Source organism: Pseudophryne corroboree, chromosome 6 (genome assembly GCF_028390025.1).
Source record: "Pseudophryne corroboree isolate aPseCor3 chromosome 6, aPseCor3.hap2, whole genome shotgun sequence".
NCBI classification, from domain to species: domain Eukaryota; kingdom Metazoa; phylum Chordata; class Amphibia; order Anura; family Myobatrachidae; genus Pseudophryne; species Pseudophryne corroboree.
In genome coordinates, this window is record NC_086449.1 from 507,187,527 (window position 1) to 507,210,351 (window position 22,825).

A 22,825-nucleotide genomic window follows, 5' to 3' on the forward strand; every position below is an offset into this window, starting at 1 on the left:
CTTGTCTGTACCACCGTTTCCTTCTCTCTGTGCTGCTCAGTGTTTCCCTCTTCAACGTCACTCTGTCTCCTCCCATACCTGCTATACTGTCTTCTCTCCCATCTGCACCAGTTTTCTACCCATCCGTGCAAGTGTTTTCAACCCATCTGCATTGTTGACCCCCATCCGCACCACTCTGCCTCCTTTCCCATACATGCTGCAAAATCTCCCCCCTATCCACACCACTCTTACCCCATTCATGTAGCGGACATCGCTGACATCCTGAAGGTAAGTATCAGGGTCACTGTTAGTGTTATGGCCCGGGGAAGGGGAAGTATTAGCACTAGCCACCCCTCCTCCGAGGATTAGGCCTAGCTGTCAAGCCCCAAGGGTAGGTAAAATACTTACCCCCTCCGATATTGGGACTTCCTTCCCATCATCCATGCCACTGTTTCTTTCCATCTGTACTGCTCTCACCCCTTTACATCTGTGCTGCTCTGTCCCACTCATCCATACGGCACTGTCCACCCATCCACACCGCTCTGTCTTCCCACCATCTGTGCCACTGTCTTTTCCCCCATCTGCACCATTCTTTCTCCCATCTGTGCCAATCTTTCCCCATCTGTTGCACTCTGTCTTACCTCCTCCCGTCTGCACCACTGTTTTCTGTGTTTCTTTGTCCCCCAATCAGTGCTGCTTAGTCTTCCCCCTATCCACACATTTCTGTCCCCTCATCCATACTGCTCTGTCTCCTCCCCCCATTCACGCCACTCTTACCTCATCCAAGAAGCTTTGTCTTCCACTCAGAGCCTCAGTTGCATAGACTGCATGTGTGTATTCCAATGAGCACACAAATCTGTGAATGAGCAGCTCCACGATTGTGTGAGTGACAGCAATCTCACTCTGTGAGAGTGCTGAATCTGCACTTACCCACAGGCTGTGATGGCATACCATATCTGTATTGTGCAAGGAACACGTCCATTAAGGCGTCAGCCTTAATGAACGGAATTTCATTGCTTTTTGGAGTTTGAGTGGAAGAGTTACAACAGGTTTCTGAAATGCCAGATCATGTGTAAGAAGCCTTAATGGGACATGTGAAACCGTAAGGTTTTTTGTCTATGGAATTTCATAGCTTTTTTTTAATTATTTTTTTTTTAATTCAGAAATGTAAAATTTCACTGTAAGAACATTTGATTTTTTTTTAAATGTTTAACGATAACACACCCCTGTCAACAAGCATTACCCCTGGCCACAAGCATTACAAACTCCTGGCAACGAGTATGACACTCGTCCCAGAGCATGAACCCCCTGGCAACGAGCGAGACACCCAGCCCATGAAACCCCTAGCAATGACCATGCTGTGCAGGAACATAAAGTAAAAATGAAGACTTACCCGCGGTATCCGTAGATACCAAGTCAGTGAGGCCGTCACCAAACAAGACCCTACCGTTAAACGGTAGAGACTCCATCGCCTTCTTAGAGTCAGCGTCAGCATTCCATTGATGAATCCACAATGCTGATGTGACCCAAAGTCAAAAGCACGCTATCCCTGTCCAGGGTATCTACCTCAGATGCCGAAGCAACGGATGGCCTGAGTAGCGACCCTGTAGTGACATAGATGGATTTTAGTGTATTTTCCTGCTTACGATCCGCAGGATATTTTAGGGCTGCCGTGTCAGGAGACGGAAGCGCCACCTTTTTAGAAAGACGCGATAAAGCTTTATCTACCGTGGGGATTGACTCCCACCTTTCACTGTCCCCAGAGGGGAACGGATATGCCACTGGAATTCTTTTGGGAACATGTATCTTTTTGTCAGGATTTTCCCAAGCCTTTTCAAAAAGCGCGTTCAGTTCATGAGAGGGAGGAAACGTTACCTCAGGTTTCTTTCCTTTAAACTTACAGACCCTAGTATCAGGAACAGCAGGGTCCTCTGATATATGCAACACTTCTTTTATCGCCACAATCATAATACTCTTAGCCAGTTTTGGATTTAATCTGGCATCACTATAGTCGACACTGGAATCAGAGTCCGTGTCGGTATCTGTATCATGTATTTGGGTAAAAGCACGTTTCTGTGACCCCGAAGCTGTCTGTGCTTGTGACAAAGCATCCTCCATGGACTTCCTCCATGTCTGGTTCTTAGACTCAGATTTATCAAATCTCTTAGTCAGCCGAATCACATTTGCGTTTAAAACACTCAACATATTTACCCAGTCATCCGTCGGCGGTGCCGACACAGCCACTCTCACAGTATTGTCTGTCCCCACTCCAGCCTCCTCCTGGGAAGAGCACTCAGCCTCAGACATGTCGACACACACACGTGCCGACACCCACAACCACACTGGGGCTATAGGAGACAGACCCACAACAAAGCCTGTAAGAGAAACACAGAGGGAGTTCTGCCAGCTCACAACCCAGCGCCTATCCCGGTACTCAAGCAAGTAAAAAGACTGCCCAGACCTGTTAGAGCTTTCTATAGTGTTCACTCTAGGTGTATTTCACAGGGCGCTGCGTCCCGCCCCTTTTTTAGACACCTGAATGCCGCCCTGCCCGTTTGTGTGGGCCCTCCTGCCCTGCACTTGCCTGGCCGCCGGACCCGCCGACGGACACATTAACACACTCTCTCCCTGCATGAGAGACAGAGACCTCCGCGGCCCGTCCCGCCCCCTCCCGCCCGCCTCGTCCCGCCCATCCTTAGCTATCAGCCGCCACAGCTCCCCTCCTCTTCGATCAGACTATAGGTCTGCTCATGATCTGTAGAGACAGGAGGGCTGGGTTTGCCTCTCCCGCCGAGGCAAACCCAGCCCTCCCTCCTCTGTGTACATCATGGATCAGTGTGGTGACCATTTCCAACCAGCTACGCGGTGTGTGAGGGGGGGACCAGCGCGATCAACTCCCGCAGCATCAGCCCCCAGTAAGTAAACTTGGCAAAAAAAAGCGGAGATCCAAAATGTTCCCTAGCTGGTGCAATGTGTCTCAGTGCTCTCTACCTGGTGCAATGTGTCTCAGTGCTCTCTACCTGGTGCAATGTTTCTCAGTGCTCTCTACCTGGTGCAATGTTTCTCACTGCTCTCTACCTGGTGCAATGTTTCTCAGTACTCTCTACCTGGTGCAGTGTTTCTCAGTGCTCTCTACCTGGTGCAATGTTTCTCAGTGCTCTCTACCTGGTGCAATGTTTCTCAGTGCTCTCTACCTGGTGCAAAGTGTAGAATGTGCTCTGCCTGGCGCAATATGTATAACGTGCTTTACCTGTCGCAGTGTGTATAGGAGGTTCTACCTGGTGCAGTGTGTATTAGCTGCACTACTGTGTGGTGTAATGTGAATTGCCACTATTATGTGGCCATGCCCCTTCCCCATGAAAAACAACGCCCCTAAATTTTTGCTACTGTCCATTCTTTATCATGTGGGAATGGGAGGACCAAGCATTATAGTATGTACCTAATTTTGCCCTTCTAACTGAAAAATGTGCCCTCCCGGATAAAAAAATTTGCCCTACCCGTGATCAGCACCCTGCCCTAAAAAAATCCTACAGTGAACACTATTCTATATATATATATATATATATATATATATATAAATTAGCACCAAATCACTTGTGCCCCCTCCCCCGTTTTGCACCCTGTCACTTGTACAGCAGTGTGGAGGTCAGGGCCAGCATCTCTGCAGCTTCTGTGAAGAGAAAATGGCGCTGGTCAGAGCTCTGTGGGCTAAGCCCCGCCCACTACATGGCGCGCTTCAGTCCCGCTTAAATTAATATTTATACTGGAGGGGGTCCCTTAACTAGTGCCTAGGCACTGTTTTCACTTATGCCAGTGCTGATTGAGGTGTTCATGCTGCCCAGGGCACCCCCCCTGCGCCCTGCAGTGCCGTGTTATGTGTGGGAGCATGGCGCGCCGTCTTCTGCCGTCACTGAAGTCTTCTGATCTTCTCATACTCACCCGGCTTCTGTCTTCTGGCTCTGTGAGGGGGGTGACGGCGCGGCTCTGGGAACAAGCAGCTAGGTGCACCAAGTGATCGAACCCTCTGGAGCTAATGGTGTTCAGTAGCCTAAGAAGCAGAGCCCTTGAACTCAGAGAAGTAGGTCTGCTTCTCTCCCCTCAGTCCCACGATGCAGGGATACTGTTGCCAGCAGGTCTCCCTGAAAATAATAAACCTAACATAAAGGTAGTCATTCCGAGTTGATCGCTCATTATTTTTTTTCTGCAACGGAGCGATTAGTCGCTAATGCGCATGCGCAATGTCCGCAGTGCGACTGCGCCAAGTAAATTTGCTATTAAGTTAGGTATTTTACTCACGGCATTACAAGGTTTTTTCTTCGTTCTGGTGATCGTAGTGTGATTGACAGGAAGTGGGTGTTTCTGGGCGGAAACTGGACGTTTTATGGGTGTGTGTGAAAAAACGCTGCTTTTTCTGGGAAAAACGCGGGAGTGTCTGAAGAAACGGGGGAGTGTCTGGGTGAACGCTGGGTGTGTTTGTGACGTCAAACCAGGAACGAAACTGACTGAACTGATCGCAGTGGCAGAGTAAGTCTCGAGCTACTCAGAAACTGCTAAGAAGTGTCTATTCGCAAATCTGCTAATCTTTCGTTCGCAAATCTACTATGCTAAGATTCACTCCCAGTAGGCGGCGGCTTAGCGTGTGCAAAGCTGCTAAAAGCAGCTTGCGAGCGAACAACTCGGAATGAGGGCCATAAAGTCTTTTCTGAGAAACTCTGGAGAGCTCCTCAGTGTGCATCCAGTGTCACTGGGCACAGAATCTAACTGGAGTCTGGAGGAGGGGCATAGAGGGAGGAGCCAGTTCACACATATTCAAAGTCTTATAGTGTGCCCATGTCTCCTGCGGATCCCGTCTATACCCCATGGTTCTTGAAGCATCCTCTAGGATGTGCCCTCCCGGATAAAAAAATTTGCCCTACCCGTGATCAGCACCCTGCCCTAAAAAAATCCTACAGTGAACACTATTCTATATATATATATATATATATATATATATAAATTAGCACCAAATCACTTGTGCCCCCTCCCCCGTTTTGCACCCTGTCACTTGTACAGCAGTGTGGAGGTCAGGGCCAGCATCTCTGCAGCTTCTGTGAAGAGAAAATGGCGCTGGTCAGAGCTCTGTGGGCTAAGCCCCGCCCACTACATGGCGCGCTTCAGTCCCGCTTAAATTAATATTTATACTGGAGGGGGTCCCTTAACTAGTGCCTAGGCACTGTTTTCACTTATGCCAGTGCTGATTGAGGTGTTCATGCTGCCCAGGGCACCCCCCCCTGCGCCCTGCAGTGCCGTGTTATGTGTGGGAGCATGGCGCGCCGTCTTCTGCCGTCACTGAAGTCTTCTGATCTTCTCATACTCACCCGGCTTCTGTCTTCTGGCTCTGTGAGGGGGGTGACGGCGCGGCTCCGGGAACAAGCAGCTAGGTGCACCAAGTGATCGAACCCTCTGGAGCTAATGGTGTTCAGTAGCCTAAGAAGCAGAGCCCTTGAACTCAGAGAAGTAGGTCTGCTTCTCTCCCCTCAGTCCCACGATGCAGGGATACTGTTGCCAGCAGGTCTCCCTGAAAATAATAAACCTAACATAAAGGTAGTCATTCCGAGTTGATCGCTCATTATTTTTTTTCTGCAACGGAGCGATTAGTCGCTAATGCGCATGCGCAATGTCCGCAGTGCGACTGCGCCAAGTAAATTTGCTATTAAGTTAGGTATTTTACTCACGGCATTACAAGGTTTTTTCTTCGTTCTGGTGATCGTAGTGTGATTGACAGGAAGTGGGTGTTTCTGGGCGGAAACTGGACGTTTTATGGGTGTGTGCGAAAAAACGCTGCTTTTTCTGGGAAAAACGCGGGAGTGTCTGAAGAAACGGGGGAGTGTCTGGGTGAACGCTGGGTGTGTTTGTGACGTCAAACCAGGAACGAAACTGACTGAACTGATCGCAGTGGCAGAGTAAGTCTCGAGCTACTCAGAAACTGCTAAGAAGTGTCTATTCGCAAATCTGCTAATCTTTCGTTCGCAAATCTACTATGCTAAGATTCACTCCCAGTAGGCGGCGGCTTAGCGTGTGCAAAGCTGCTAAAAGCAGCTTGCGAGCGAACAACTCGGAATGAGGGCCATAAAGTCTTTTCTGAGAAACTCTGGAGAGCTCCTCAGTGTGCATCCAGTGTCACTGGGCACAGAATCTAACTGGAGTCTGGAGGAGGGGCATAGAGGGAGGAGCCAGTTCACACCCATTCAAAGTCTTATAGTGTGCCCATGTCTCCTGCGGATCCCGTCTATACCCCATGGTTCTTGAAGCATCCTCTAGGACGTATGAGAAACATGAAACACTCATGTCGACCTTTTGACCAAGAACATGTCGACCTAGTGACTGTCGACCTATAGTAGTCGACCTAGACACTGTCGATCTAATGATCCACACCTAGTAAAAATTAGTGATGAGAGGGTTCGGTTTCTCGGAAACCGAACCCCCCCCCGAACTTCACCCTTTTTACACGGGTCCGAGCCATACTCGGATTCTCCCATATGGCTCGGTTAACCCGAGCGCGCCCGAACGTCATCATCCCGCTGTCGGATTTTCGCGAGATATGGATTCTATATAAGCAGCCGCGCGTCGCCGCCATTTTCACTCGTGCATTGGAAATGTTAGGGAGAGGACGTGGCTGGCGTCCTCTCCGTTATTGTTGAACTTGATTGTGCATTATTGCTTAATTGTGGGAAGGGCTGGGGAGCAGCTGTATAATATAGGATGAGTACAGTGCAGAGTTTTGCTGATCAGTGACCACCAGTAATCCGTTCTCTGCCTGAAAAAAACGCTCTCTATCTGTGCTCAGTGTGCTGCATATATCTGTGCTCACACTGCCTAATTGTGGGGACTGGGGACCAGCTGTATTATATAGCAGGAGTACAGTGCAGAGTTTTGCTGACAGTGACCACCAGTATATGTTGTCTGCCTGAAAAACACTCCATATCTGTGCTCAGTGTGCTGCTTTATTGTGGGGACTGGGGACCACCAGTATAATATTATATAGGAGGAGTACAGTGCAGAGTTTTGCTGAACAGTGACCACCAGTATATAATATATAGCATTACGGTACAGTAGGCCACTGCTGTACCTACCTCTGTGTCGTCATTAAGTATACTATCCATCTAGATTCTATACCTGGGGAGCATTTCAGTTGTGCAGTTTGCTGACACAGTGACCACCAGTATACTATATATAGCAGTACGGTACGGAAGGCCACTGCTGTACCTACCTCTGTGTCGTCATTAAGTATACTATCCATCTACATTCTATACCTGTGGTGCATTTTAGTTTTGCAGTTTGCTGACACAGTGACCACCAGTATACTATATATAGTAGTACGGTACGGAAGGCCACTGCTGTACCTACCTCTGTGTCGTCATTAAGTATACTATCCATCTACATTCTATACCTGTGGTGCATTTTAGTTCTGCAGTTTGCTGACACAGTGACCACCAGTATACTATATATAGCAGTACGGTACGGAAGGCCACTGCTGTACCTACCTCTGTGTCGTCATTAAGTATACTATCCATCTACATTCTATACCTGTGGTGCATTTTAGTTTTGCAGGTTGCTGACACAGTGACCACCAGTATACTATATATAGCAGTACGGTACGGAAGGCCACTGCTGTACCTACCTCTGTGTCGTCATTAAGTATACTATCCATCTACATTCTATACCTGTGGTACATTTTAGTTTTGCAGTTTGCTGACACAGTGACCACCAGTATACTATATATAGCAGTACGGTACGGAAGGCCACTGCTGTACCTACCTCTGTGTCGTCATTAAGTATACTATCCATCTACATTCTATACCTGTGGTGCATTTTAGTTTTGCAGTTTGCTGACACAGTGACCACCACTATACTATATATAGCAGTACGGTACGGAAGGCCACTGCGGTACCTACCTCTGTGTAGTCATTAAGTATACTATCCATCTACATTCTATACCTGTGGTGCATTTTAGTTTTGCAGTTTGCTGACACAGTGACCACCAGTATACTATATATAGCAGTACGGTACGGAAGGCCACTGCTGTACCTACCTCTGTGTCGTCATTAAGTATACCATCCATCTACATTCTATACCTGTGGTGCATTTTAGTTTTGCAGTTTGCTGACACAGTGACCACCAGTATACTATATATAGCAGTACGGTACGGAAGGCCACTGCTGTACCTACCTCTGTGTCGTCATAAAGTATACTATCCATCTACATTCTATACCTGTGGTGCATTTTAGTTTTGCAGTTTGCTGACACAGTGACCACCAGTATACTATATATAGCAGTACGGTACGGAAGGCCACTGCTGTACCTACCTCTGTGTCGTCATTAAGTATACTATCCATCTACATTCTATACCTGTGGTGCATTTTAGTTTTGCAGTTTGCTGACACAGTGACCACCAGTATACTATATATAGCAGTACGGTACGGAAGGCCACTGCTGTACCTACCTCTGTGTCGTCATTAAGTATACTATCCATCTACATTCTATACCTGTGGTGCATTTTAGTTTTGCAGTTTGCTGACACAGTGACCACCAGTATACTATATATAGCAGTACGGTACGGAAGGCCACTGCTGTACCTACCTCTGTGTCGTCATTAAGTATACTATCCATCTACATTCTATACCTGTGGTGCATTTTAGTTTTGCAGTTTGCTGACACAGTGACCACCAGTATACTATATATAGCAGTACGGTACGGAAGGCCACTGCTGTACCTACCTCTGTGTCGTCATTAAGTATACTATCCATCTACATTCTATACCTGTGGTGCATTTTAGTTTTGCAGTTTGCTGACACAGTGACCACCAGTATATATAGCAGTACGGTACGGAAGGCCACTGCTCTACCTACCTCTGTGTCGTCAAGTTTACTATCCATCCATACCTGTGGTGCATTTCAGTTGTGCGCAGTATATATAGTAGTAGGCCATTGCTATTGATACTGGCATATAATTCCACACATTAAAAAATGGAGAACAAAAACGTGGAGGTTAAAATAGGGAAAGATCAAGATCCACTTCCACCTCGTGCTGAAGCTGCTGCCACTAGTCATGGCCGAGACGATGAAATGCCATCAACGTCGTCTGCCAAGGCCGATGCCCAATGTCATAGTAGAGAGCATGTAAAATCCAAAAAACAAAAGTTCAGTAAAATGACCCAAAAATCAAAATTGAAAGCATCTGATGAGAAGCGTAAACTTGCCAATATGCCATTTACGACACGGAGTGGCAAGGAACGGCTGAGGCCCTGGCCTATGTTCATGGCTAGTGGTTCAGATTCACATGAGGATGGAAGCACTCATCCTCTCGCTAGAAAAATGAAAAGACTTAAGCTGGCAAAAGCACAGCAAAGAACTGTGCGTTCTTCTAAATCACAAATCCCCAAGGAGAGTCCAATTGTGTCGGTTACGATGCCTGACCTTCCCAACACTGGACGGGAAGAGCTCGCGCCTTCCACCATTTGCCCGCTCCCTGCAAGTGCTGGAAGGAGCACCCGCAGTCCAGTTCCTGATAGTCAAATTGAAGATGTCACTGTTGAAGTACACCAGGATGAGGATATGGGTGTTCCTGGCGCTGGGGAGGAAATTGACAAGGAGGATTCTGATGGTGAGGTGGTTTGTTTAAGTCAGGCACCCGGGGAGACACCTGTTGTCCGTGGGACGAATATGGCCATTGACATGCCTGGTCAAAATACAAAAAAAATCAGCTCTTCATGTGGAATTATTTCAACACAAATGCGGACAACAGGTGTCAAGCCGTGTGTTGCCTTTGTCAAGCTGTAATAAGTAGGGGTAAGGACGTTAACCACCTCGGAACATCCTCCATTATACGTCACCTGCAGCGCATTCATCATAAGTCAGTGACAAGTTCAAAAACTTTGGGTGACAGCGGAAGCAGTCCACTGACCACTAAATCCCTTCCTCTTGTAACCAAGCTCCTGCAAACCACACCACCAACTCCCTCAGTGTCAATTTCCTCCTTACCCAGGAAAGCCAGTAGTCCTGCAGGCCATGTCACTGGCAAGTCTGACGAGTCCTCTCCTGCCTGGGATTCCTCCGATGCATCCTTGAGTGTAACGTCTACTGCTGCTGGCGCTGCTGTTGTAGCTGCTGGGAGTCGATCGTCATCCCAGAGGGGAAGTCGGAAGACCACTTGTACTACTTCCAGTAAGCAATTGACTGTCCAACAGTCCTTTGCGAGGAAGATGAAATATCACAGCAGTCATCCTGCTGCAAAGCAGATAACTCAGGCCTTGGCAGCCTGGGCGGTGAGAAACGTGGTTCCAGTATCCACCGTTAATTCAGAGGCAACTAGAGACTTGATTGAGGTACTGTGTCCCCGGTACCAAATACCATCTAGGTTCCATTTCTCTAGGCAGGCGATACCGAAAATGTACACAGACCTCAGAAAAAGAGTCACCAGTGTCCTAAAAAATGCAGTTGTACCCAATGTCCACTTAACCATGGACATGTGGACAAGTGGAGCAGGGCAGACTCAGGACTATATGACTGTGACAGCCCACTGGGTAGATGTATTGCCTCCCGCAGCAAGAACAGCAGCGGTGGCACCAGTAGCAGGATCTCGCAAACGCCAACTCGTTCGTAGGCAGGCTACGCTTTGTATCACCGCTTTCCAGAAGAGGCACACAGCTGACAACCTCTTACGGAAACTGAGGAAGATCATCGCAGAATGGCTTACCCCAATTGGACTCTCCTGGGGATTTGTGACATCGGACAACACCAGCAATATTGTGCGTGCATTACATCTGGGCAAATTCCAGCACGTCCCATGTTTTGCACATACATTGAATTTGGTGGTGCAGAATTATTTAAAAACGACAGGGGCGTGCAAGAGATGCTGTCGGTGGCCAGAAGAATTGCGGGCCACTTTCGGCATTAAGCCACCGCGTACAGAAGACTGGAGCACCACCAAACATTCCTGAACCTGCCCTGCCATCATCTGAAGCAAGAGGTGGTAACGAGGTGGAATTCAACCCTCTATATGCTTCAGAGGATGGAGGAGCAGCAAAAGGCCATTCAAGCCTATACACCTGGCCACGATATAGGCAAAGGAGGGGGAATGCACCTGACTCAAGCGCAGTGGAGAATGATTTCAACGTTGTGCAAGGTTCTGCAACCCTTTGAACTTGCCACACGTGAAGTCAGTTCAGACACTGCCAGCCTGAGTCAGGTCATTCCCCTCATCAGGGTTTTGCAGAAGAAGCTGGAGACATTGAAGGAGGAGCTAAAACAGAGCGATTCAGCTAGGCGTGTGGGACTTGTGGATGGAGCCCTTAATTCGCTTAACCAGGATTCACGGGTGGTCAATCTGTTGAAATCAGAGCACTACATTTTGGCCACCGTGCTCGATCCTAGATTTAAAACCTACGTTGTATCTCTCTTTCCGGCAGACACAAGTCTGCAGAGGTTCAAAGACCTGCTGGTGAGAAAATTGTCAAGTCAAGCGGAACGTGACCCGTCAACATCTCCTCCTTCACATTCTCCCGCAACTGGGGGTGCGAGGAAAAGGCTAAGAATACAGAGCCCACCCGCTGGCGGTGATGCAAGGCAGTCTGGAGCGAGTGCTGACATCTGGTCCGGACTGAAGGACCTGCCAACGATTACTGACATGTCGTCTACTGTCACTTCATATGATTCTCTCACCATTGAAAGAATGGTGGAGGATTATATGAGTGACCGCATCCAAGTAGGCACGTCAGACAGTCCGTACGTATACTGGCAGGAAAAAGAGGCAATTTGGAGGCCCTTGCACAAACTGGCTTTATTCTACCTAAGTTGCCCTCCCTCCAGTGTGTACTCCGAAAGAGTGTTTAGTGCAGCCGCTCACCTTGTCAGCAATCGGCGTACGAGGTTACTTCCAGAAAATTTGGAGAAGATGATGTTCATCAAAATGAATTATAATCAATTCCTCCGTGGAGACATTCACCAGCAGCAATTGCCTCCACAAAGTACACAGGGACCTGAGATGGTGGATTCCAGTGGGTACGAATTAATAATCTGTGAGGAGGGGGATGTACACAGTGAAAGGGGTGAGGAATCGGAGGATGATCATGAGGTGGACATCTTGCCTCTGTAAAGCCAGTTTTTGCAAGGAGAGATTGATTGCTTCTTTTTTTGGTGGGGGCCCAAACCAACCAGTAATTTCAGTCACAGTCGTGTGGCAGACCCTGTCGCTGAAATTATGGGTTCGTTAAACTCTGCATGTCCTGTTTATACAACATAAGGGTGGGTGGGAGGGCCCAAGGACAATTCCATCTTGCACCTCTTTTTTCTTTAATTTTTCTTTGCATCATGTGCTGTTTGGGGACAAATTTTTTTGAAGTTCCATCCTGCCTGACACTGCAGTGCCACTCCTAGATAGGCCAGGTGTTTGTGTCGGCCACTTGTGTCACTTAGCTTAGTCACACAGCGACCTTGGTGCGCCTCTTTTTTTCTTTGCATCATGTGCTGTTTGGGGACAATTTTTTTTGAAGTGCCATCCTGCCTGACACTGCAGTGCCACTCCTAGATGGGCCAGGTGTTTGTGTCGGCCACTTGTGTCGCTTAGCTTAGTCACACAGCGACCTTGGTGCGCCTCTTTTTTTCTTTGCATCATGTGCTGTTTGGGGACAATTTTTTTGAAGTGCCATCCTGCCTGACACTGCAGTGTCACTCCTAGATGGGCCAGGTGTTTGTGTCGGCCACTTGTGTCGCTTAGCTTAGTCACACAGCGACCTTGGTGCGCCTCTTTTTTTCTTTGCATCATGTGCTGTTTGGGGACTATTTTTTTGAAGTGCCATCCTGCCTGACACTGCAGTGCCACTCCTAGATGGGCCAGGTGTTTGTGTCGGCCACTTGTGTCGCTTAGCTTAGCCATCCAGCGACGTCGGTGCAAATTTTAGGACTAAAAATAATATTGTGAGGTGTGAGGTGTTCAGAATAGACTGGAAATGAGTGGAAATTATGGTTATTGGGGTTAATAATATTATGGGATCAAAATGACTCCCAAATTCTATGATTTAAGCTGTTGTTTAGGTTTTTTTGTAAAAAACACCCAAATCCAAAACACACCCGAATCCGTCAAAAAAATTTCGGTGAGGTTTTGCCAAAACGCGTCCGAATCCAAAACACGGCTGCGGAACCGAATCCAAAACCAAAACACAAAACTCGAAAAATGTCCGGTGCACATCACTAGTAAAAATACACTGACACTTATCACCCTGTCTCTGTGTCAGCTTCTTCATGGGTGTCTGTAGTTGCAAACTGCAGCTGCTGTGTGGAGCTGGCAGTGCCTGGTTGCCTGCTCCTGCTGCTATCCTGTCATGCTGCAGATTCAGTCACGCCTGTTCCAGCCAGGAACAGTGTTCCTCCTGCTCCTCGCGGACCATGCCCGCCACTGCAGGGATAGAACAGGGGGGGACGGGCGCAGCATGGTGCTGGTGTCATGATGTCATTCATACACAGGTGCCTAACAGGTGACCGGAGGAAGAGGGGTGCTACCGGAAGGGGGTGCACATATTACCTATGTTTTCCTGCCTACCTGTGCCACAGTGCCGTGTCAGTCAGATGGCACAATCCATTTGTAATCCTTTACTAGGTGCTGAATCTATGCTTTCTGCCCTTCAGAATCTTGGGGCACAGCACGGGTGTACACTTTGCACCTCCTATCACACACACTCACACTGACAGTCACACACACACACACACACACACACACACACACACTGTCACACAGCACACACACACTGACAGTCACACACATACTGATACACACCACACACACACACTGACAGTCACACACACACACACTGACAGTCTCATACACACACACTGACACAGGGCCGTAACTACGTGTGTGCCAAGTGGGCTTGGCACACAGCGCAGTTGCCCTGAGGGCGCACGGCCAGCGGCATGTAATGAGTCAAATTGACTCATTACATGCCTCTGAAGTCTGCGCCCTGCGCCGCCGCCGCGCTGTGGAGGAGAGCTACAGCGCCGGGCAGGTGAGAAGGAGGAGGAGGGAGGGGGACTGGAGCCGCAGCAGCGCTATTTCATTGGTAGTAAGCGCCGCTGCAGCATCCCCCTCTCCTTCCGTATTGGCTGCCCGGCGCTGCTGTGGATGCTGGGATGCGGTTCCTCCATCCCAGCATCCACAGCAGCGCCGGGCAGCCAATACGGAAGGAGAGGGGGATGCTGCAGCGGCGCTTATTACCAATGAAATAGCGCTGCTGCGGCTCCAGTCCCCCTCCCTCCTCCTCCTTCTCACCTGCCTGCACCGAGGGAGCTGCACGAGGAGCCTGTCAGCGGGAGATGGTAAGTATATCTCTCTCTCTCTCTCTCTCTCTCTCAGGGGGACACCGTCTGCCATAATGTGTAAAAAGGGGGCCTGGCTGCCGCAATGTGTAAAAAGGGGGACTGGCTGCCGCAATGTGTAAAAAGGGGGCCTGGCTGCCGCAATGTGTAAAAAGGGGGACTGGCTGCCGCAATGTGTAAAAATGGGGACTGGCTGCCGCAATGTGTAAAAAGGGACTGGCTGCCGCAATGTGTAAAAAGGGGGACTGGCTGCCGCAATGTGTAAAAAGGGGGCCTGGCTGCCGCAATGTGTAAAAAGGGGGACTGGCTGCCGCAATGTGTAAAAATGGGGACTGGCTGCCGCAATGTGTAAAAAGGGGGACTGGCTGCCGCAATGTGTAAAAATGGGACTGGCTGCCGCAATGTGTAAAAAGGGGGACTGGCTGCCGCAATGTGTAAAAAGGGGGACTGGCTGCCGTAATGTGTAAAAAGGGGGACTGGCTGCCGCAATGTGTATAAAGGGGGACACCGTCTGCCGTAATGTGTAAAAACGGGGACGCTGTCTGCTGTAATGTGTAAAAAGGGGACGCTGTCTGCCGTAATGTTAAAAAAGGGGACACTGTCTGCTGTAATGTGTAAAAAAGGGGACGCTGTCTGCCGCAATGAGTAAAAAGGGGGACTGGCTGCCGCAATGTGTTAAAAGGGAGACTGTCTGCTGTAATGTGTAAAAAGGGGGACGCTGTCTGCTGTAATGTATAAAAGGGGCTCTACCTGGTGTAGTGGCGCTACTGTGCAGCGTAATTTGAATAATGTAGACTACTGTGCACCGTAGTATGAATTGCTATTATTTTGTGGCCACGCCCCTTCCCCATGAAGCCACGCCCCTATATATTTTACATGGGGGGCGCCAATGTCGTTTCTTGCACACAGCGCTAAAATGCCTAGTTACGGCACTGCACTGACAAATACACCCCACCTTACCTACTCCTTCCTGCATATGTTGGCAGGCTGCTGTTACACCTGCAGCAGCCAGACATAGGGCAGCAGCAGGCCAGGCAGGGCTGCACATTGATTGCCGGGCCCAGTCAAAATTGGAGGCGTGGCCTAATCGCGGGTCCCCGTGGCCACGGCCCCCCCTTTTAAAAATCCCCTCCAGCTCCAATTCAACAAGAAGATCAATCAAGCCGGACTGGGAGAGGAAATCAGCTGGAGCTTATACCAGGAGGGAGTACAGGGACTGACTACAGCTCCTGATGTGGCTGAGCAGTGGAGGCATGAAGGAGCTGGGGGGGGGGGTGATACCGGGAGGCAGGAGAGAGAGAGCTGGAGGGTGTGATGCTGGGAGGGGGTGTGACGAAGCCGGGAGGGGGTAGATGGAGACAGCTGCCGGCTCTTCTCCTAGCAGTAGCTAGCACTTTCTCCTCTTGCCGGTGTAAGTTCCGGGGCTCCTTCTCCTTGTGCAGCTTGTCCTGGAACCTGTCCATGGAGGAGGTGGCGAGTAGTGTAGTGACATCCTCTAGTCAAGCCTGCGGGAGCAGGAGTCATAGTACAAGACAAAGCAGTTTTGATTTTCCCGCTCCCAGCTGCCATTGCTCTGAATAAATTAGTGACGTCATAGCATCCTCTGGCACCGCTCGAACCGGACAATTAAACTCTTTCATATGAGCGGTGCAGGGCTAATCACTGTGAAAATGTGCCCCCACCAACCCCAAAATACCCCACACCCCACTGTATAATCCTAGTATTTTCAATTCCCCACCGGTTTACCATCAAAAACTGGATGCAGGGGACAAATGTCGGCCATGTTTGTACACCCGTTTGAAGCTGCTCTGAGTACACCCCCTGCAGACAGCACTGCGCAGGCGCAACAAATTGAAATGCCCTATCTTTATAATGGGGCATATTTCTGTTAATTAAAAAAAAACTATAAATTTCTGAAAAACCTTAACCCCAAAAGGCACTATACTGGGACAAGATCTATCTAATAAAACAAACCCCAAGTCTTAATTCGTCCTCTATCCTGAGTTATGCCTTCCCAAAAATCTTTCCATTCACTATATGGGAAAACGGTGTCAAAAAGCCAACCAGGAAGTCACAGAAAAAAACTGACAGTTGGAACTTTAGGTTACTCCCAATTCCTCATTTTTTATTATTTTGCAGCACCGGGTGACGATTCTACGCGTCCATGCAAAATTTCAGCTCAGTACGTCCAGTCACTTTTGAAGTGTAGCCCCTCAAACACAATGCCCCCATCTCAGAAGTTCCCTATGGGAGAATTCCGTTTGTTCGATTCAGCCTTAATATAAGGGCACGACCGTGCCCTTATAATATATACATATACACATAGCATATTAAACATGCATACATATATATATATATATATATATATACAGTACACGTATATATACGCATGTATTGTTACGCACACCAGTGCTAACAGGAGTATACCGGTGTATGAACAGAGAGGGAAGCGAAGCAAACGAACTCACAGACAGTATAACATAACATACACAGGAGGTGATGGAATAACTAATAAACACAAAGTGAACGGAGAAGCCCAAAGGCTCAGGAATTGGGTGTCTCCCTAGTGTCAGGAATGCTCAGATGGAATAGAGCGGACAATGAAGCGATGTGTAGTGATTTAACATGTGGAGCACCTGAAATGATGTTGCTAAGAGCAACAGAAAAAACCCCAAAGGGTTACCAACGGGTGTGGGAATAAACTCCTTGGTCAGAGATAGAAATATAGACACAAGGAGAGTATCCACAATCCTAACCCCCACTTGCAGGGCACAGGTTCAGTTTACTGCCACTAAACTGACACCTGGACGCCCTGCACAGTGAGGGAGGATTAAGCAAGCAGGTCTGAGAGTGCAGCCGCAAACCTGCTGGGTTCACAGAATAGCAAAAGAACCCCAGCAGGTCAAACAACTGACTCCAGTCTTACTGCTAGGTCCGGATTGGCAGAATGAAGTACCGAATCCCAAGGCCTATTCGCAGTAAGCAACAAGTAAATACAAAGTCACACAGTACTAGCTAACTCTCTGGAACTGACTAACAAACAAAGATTCAGCAGCATTTGCCTAGCCTGAGAGGATGGTTTATATAGCAGGTGCTGTCCACGCCCCACTCAGACCTCACAGACTGTGAGCACAAAACCAGCGCCGGATTCCCTGCCGTGCACAGAGCCTGTAACCACTACACAGTAAAAACCCGGACCGGAGTATCAGCTGCGCTCAGGTTACTTCGCTAACACTTGCCTCCCGGTTGCCATGGCGACGTGGCAGCACAGAGCAGGAGATCCTAACAGTACCCCCCCCTCTGACGAGGGGTCAAAGAACCCCTACCACCGGGTTTATCGGGGAACTGCGAGAAGAAAGAGCGTATCAGTCTGGGGACATGAAGATCACAACTGCGCACCCATGACCGCTCCTCTGGGCCATACCCCTTCCAGTGCACCAAAAATGACAGACGACCCCGAACCATCTTGGAGTCAAGAACCCTTTCAACCACAAACTCCCTCTGACCCCGTATCAGAAGAGGAGAAGGTCTTCCACTGGAAGAAGGATTACTAACCACCAGTTTTAAAAGGGAACAATGAAATGTTTTATTGATACCCAATGAACGGGGCAGATCTAACTGAAATGCCACCGGATTGATAACCCTGGTGATCTTATAAGGGCCGATGAACCGGGGGCCAAACTTATGAGATGGCTGTCTCAACTTCAAATTCTTGGTGGACAACCAGACGAAGTCTCCTAATTTGAAGCTGCAGGGTCTTCTCCGCTTATCAAAAACCCTTTTGGTCACTAATGACACAGACACAAGGGCTTTCTTCACTTTCCTCCAAATACCCCTAAGGACCGAAACAACAGAGGAACCACCAGACGTGGAATCCAGGGGGTCAAAAGAATTGGCTTTAGGATGATGCCCATACACACAAAGGAAGGGAGAGATCCCTGTAGCAGAGTGAGCCGCGTTGTTATAGGCAAACTCCGCCATGGACAGATGAGCAACCCAGTCAGTATGACACTTGGAGACATAACACCTGAGGAACTGCTCCAAGGACTGGTTCACCCTCTCAGTCTGCCCATTAGACTGTGGATGGTAGCCTGACGACAAGCTCACAGAAATCTGGAGATCAGAACAAAATGCCCTCCAGAATTTGGCCACAAACTGGGATCCACGGTCAGAGACCACATCAAGTGGCAACCCGTGGAGGCGCACAACATGCTGCATAAATAACTCAGACAGGCGTCTGGCCGATGGCAACCCAACCAGTGGAACGAAATGCGCCATCTTCGAAAACCTGTCAACGACAACCCAAATGGCTGTCATCCCCGAGGATTTGGGCAAGTCCACCACAAAATCCATGGAAATGTGGGTCCATGGCTTAGACGGAATAGAGAGTGGATGTAATGGGCCGACAGGAACCCCTCTAGGAGTTTTATTTCGGGCACAAACGTCACATGCCCGAACCCACTGATCCACATCCCTAGCCACGGAGGGCCACCACACCGCCCTAGACAGCAACTCCCGAGTTCTGGCAATACCCGGATGCCCTGCCGACCTCTTGGCATGGAATTCCAGGAACACTCGCTGTCTTAACCTAGGAGGCACAAACAAGAGACCTACCGGAAGGTCTGGAGGAGCCTGCTCCTGTGCTCTAAGGACTAATGACAAGAGGTCCTGGGTAATGCCCACTTTAATACATGATGGGGACACAATGGGCAATGGCTCCTCGGTGGTCTCTTGAACTGGAGCAAAACTCCGCGAGAGCGCATCAGCCTTGATGTTTTTTGACCCAGGGCGATATGTTATCAAAAAATTAAAGCGAGCAAAAATCAAAGCCCATCGTGCCTGCCTTGCATTGAGCCGCTTCGCTGACTCTAAATATGCCAGATTCTTATGGTCGGTGAGAATTGAGACCACAAACTTAGCCCCCTCAAGCCAGTGTCTCCACTCCCCGAGTGCATCCTTTATAGCCAACAATTCCCGGTTACCCACATCATAATTCATCTCGGCAGACGAAAATTTACGGGAAAAGTAAGCACAGGGATGAAGGCGATTATCATATACCCCCATCTGAGAGAGCACTACCCCAATACCTATCTCAGAGGCATCCACTTCTACCACAAAAGGACGCTCTGGATCTGGGTGTCGCAGCACCTTGGCCGAGACAAATTCCCTTTTGAGACGGGCAAAGGCCGCTTTGGCCTCACAAGACCAGTGAGCAACATCCGCCCCTTTCTTAGTGAGTGCCACCAAGGGGGCCACTATAGACGAAAATCCAGCGATAAACCGTCTATAAAAATTCGCAAAGCCCAGAAAACGCTGAAGCGCCTTCAAACTACTGGGCTGCACCCAATCCAGGACTGCCTGTACCTTAGAACCATCCATTTGGAAACCTTCTGAGGAGATAATATACCCTAGAAATGCGATTTGCTGGACTTCAAACTCACACTTCTCCAGCTTCGCCCCAAGCTGGTGGTCTCTGAGTTTCTGGAGGACTAAGCGTACATGCTTCCGATGTTCCTCCAGGGAATGAGAGAAGATTAGGATGTCATCTAGATAAACAACTAAGAATCTATCCAAATATTCCCTGAGCACATCGTTCATGAATTCCTGGAAGACTGCCGGGGCATTAGAGAGCCCAAAAGGCATCACCAAATATTCATAATGCCCTGAGTGGGTATTAAAGGCAGTCTTCCATTCATCCCCCTCTCTTATTCGGATTAGATTGTAAGCACCGCGTAGGTCAATCTTAGAAAAAATGGTGGCAGTACGAAGCTGGTCAAACAAAACCGAAATGAGAGGCAGTGGGTACGAGTTTTTAATCGTGATACGGTTCAATTCCCTGAAGTCAATGCAGGGTCGCAACGAACCGTCCTTTTTACCCACGAAAAAGAACCCCGACCCAACTGGGGACTGTGAGGGTCTGATAAATCCCTTAGCCAAGTTCTCCTGAATGTACTCTGCCATAGCCTGAGTCTCAGGACGTGACAGGGAGTACAACCTGCTCTTGGGAAGCTTAGCATCCGGCAACAAATCAATGGCACAGTCATAGGGGCGAAGGGGAGGTAGTACCTCCGCAACTTTTTTGGAGAACACATCCGCAAAATCTGCATAACATCCTGGCAATCCTGGCAAACTTAGCTGCGAGAGCCTGACTGGAAGGCTCAAGCAACTCCTGAAACAATAACTACCCCAACTAAGAATCTCCCCAGAGACCCAGTCAAATTGAGGGTTATGGGCCCTTAACCAGGGTAACCCCAAAACCAATGTGGAAAAAGAACAGACAGTCACATAAAAGACAATTTTTCAGAGTGTGTGGCTCCAATAAACAAAGGAATTTGGCTGGTGCAGGAGGTAATTTTACCCTGGGACAATGGTTCCCCGTTTAACCCACAGATCTCAATCTCTGATGCCAAAGGTACTGAGGGAACAGAGTGTTCCAGGGCGAATTGACGGTCCATGAAAACCCCATCGGCCCCACTGTCAACAAAGGCCTCAGTCTTGACAGTTTGATCGAAGATCTCCAAAGTCACCGGAATGAGAAAAGTCTTTTTAGGAAATTCTGACTTCTGGCCTGACAGGATATTTCCCATCACCCTCAGGCCCTGAAGTTTTCCGGTTTTTCTGGGCATGATACTACAACATGACCTTTATTCCCACAGTACAAACACAAACCCTGCTGTCTCCTCCGCGTCTTCTCATGCGAGGAGAGGCGGGTAGCCCCAATCTGCATAGGCTCCTCGGAATATTCCTCAGAGTCTGAGGTTCCCTTGGGAAAAAAGGAAACTGCGGTCTCCCTTTCAAGCCTACGCTCTCTCAGCCGTCTATCCACCCGGATGGATAACTGCATGAGCTGTTCTAAGCTATCAGACGAGGGATATTGTACCAGTTGGTCCTTTATCTGGTCAGAAAGGCCCCTTCGGTACTGGTTTCTCAGGGCTGGGTCATTCCACTGGGTATCATGAGCCAACCTCCGAAACTCCGTACTATAAACCTCAGCTGGCCGTCGCCCTTGCTTAAGAACCGTAATCTGAGCCTCGGCTGAAGCCATCTTGTCAGGGTCATCATACAAAATGCCCAGTGCCGTAAAAAAAGTATCAACACTTTTAAGCGACAGACAGTCAGGCTCAAACCCATATGCCCAGACCTGTGGGTCTCCTTGTAGCAAGGAAATCACCATGCCCACCCGCTGAATCTCCGACCCAGAAGACTGGGGCCTAAGCCTGAAATATAGCTTACAGCTCTCCTTGAAACAAAAGAACTGCGAGCGATCTCCAGAAAAACGATCCGGGAGATTTACTTTCGGCTCCTTAACCCCTGAACTTGCAGCTGCTGCTGCGGGAGCTCCGCTAGCGGCCTGCGGCGTGTTCATTTTAATGGACATCTCATTAAATTGTCGAGTCAGGACCTGCTCCTGATCGAACACCTGTTGCAAAGTATTTTGAGGGGTATGCTCCATATTCCCACAAAATTTCAACAGGAGTAAGGCTGCTGAATATGTTACGCACACCAGTGCTAACAGGAGTATACCGGTGTATGAACAGAGAGGGAAGCGAAGCAAACGAACTCACAGACAGTATAACATAACATACACAGGAGGTGATGGAATAACCAATAAACACAAAGTGAACGGAGAAGCCGAAAGGCTCAGGAATTGGGTGTCTCCCTAGTGTCAGGAATGCTCAGATGGAATAGAGCGGACAATGAAGCGATGTGTAGTGATTTAACATGTGGAGCACCTGAAATGATGTTGCTAAGAGCAACAGAAAAAAACCCAAAGGGTTACCAACGGGTGTGGGAATAAACTCCTTAGTCAGAGATAGAAATATAGACACAAGGAGAGTATCCACAATCCTAACCCCCACTTGCAGGGCACAGGTTCAGCTTACTGCCACTAAACTGACACCTGGACGCCCTGCACAGTGAGGGAGGATTAAGCAAGCAGGTCTGAGAGTACAGCCGCAAACCTGCTGGGTTCACAGAATAGCAAAAGAACCCCAGCAGGTCAAACAACTGACTCCAGTCTTACTGCTAGGTCCGGATTGGCAGAATGAAGTACCGAATCCCAAGGCCTATTCGCAGTAAGCAACAAGTAAATACAAAGTCACACAGTACTAGCTAACTCTCTGGAACTGACTAACAAACAAAGATTCAGCAGCATTTGCCTAGCCTGAGAGGATGGTTTATATAGCAGGTGCTGTCCACGCCCCACTCAGACCTCACAGACTGTGAGCACAAAACCAGCGCCGGATTCCCTGCCGTGCACAGAGCCTGTAACCACTACACAGTTAAAACCCGGACCGGAGTATCAGCTGCGCTCAGGTTACTTCGCTAACACTTGCCTCCCGGTTGCCATGGCGACGTGGCAGCACAGAGCAGGAGATCCTAACATGTATATATATATATATATATATATCATATGTGCGTGTGTGTTTATATGTATGTATATACATGTGTATATATGTATGCATATGGATATATATGTACTATAATTAAAATAAAGT